A 277-nucleotide genomic window follows, 5' to 3' on the forward strand; every position below is an offset into this window, starting at 1 on the left:
CAGGCCCAGGGCGCGGAAGAGGGTCCTGGGTCGGGAGGCGAGAGGCTAGGACACGTGATTGGCGAGCTGAGGCTGCAAGGGGGAGGCCTCAGCACAGAGGTGTCACCACGCTCCCCGGGAACCCCCAACCCCGTCCCCGTGTCCCCCATTTGTCGGCAGGTGCAGGAAGTCACCTTTCCCAGTGCCTGCCGCAGGATCCTGCTGTTCTTTGGCAAGAACTCCTACTTCCAGAACGAAGTCCTCGTGAAGGAGTATGTCGTCAGTGCTGCTGGTAAGA

The sequence above is a fragment of the Canis lupus genome (assembly GCF_048164855.1).
Source record: "Canis lupus baileyi chromosome Y unlocalized genomic scaffold, mCanLup2.hap1 SUPER_Y_unloc_5, whole genome shotgun sequence".
Classification (NCBI taxonomy): Eukaryota; Metazoa; Chordata; class Mammalia; order Carnivora; family Canidae; genus Canis; species Canis lupus.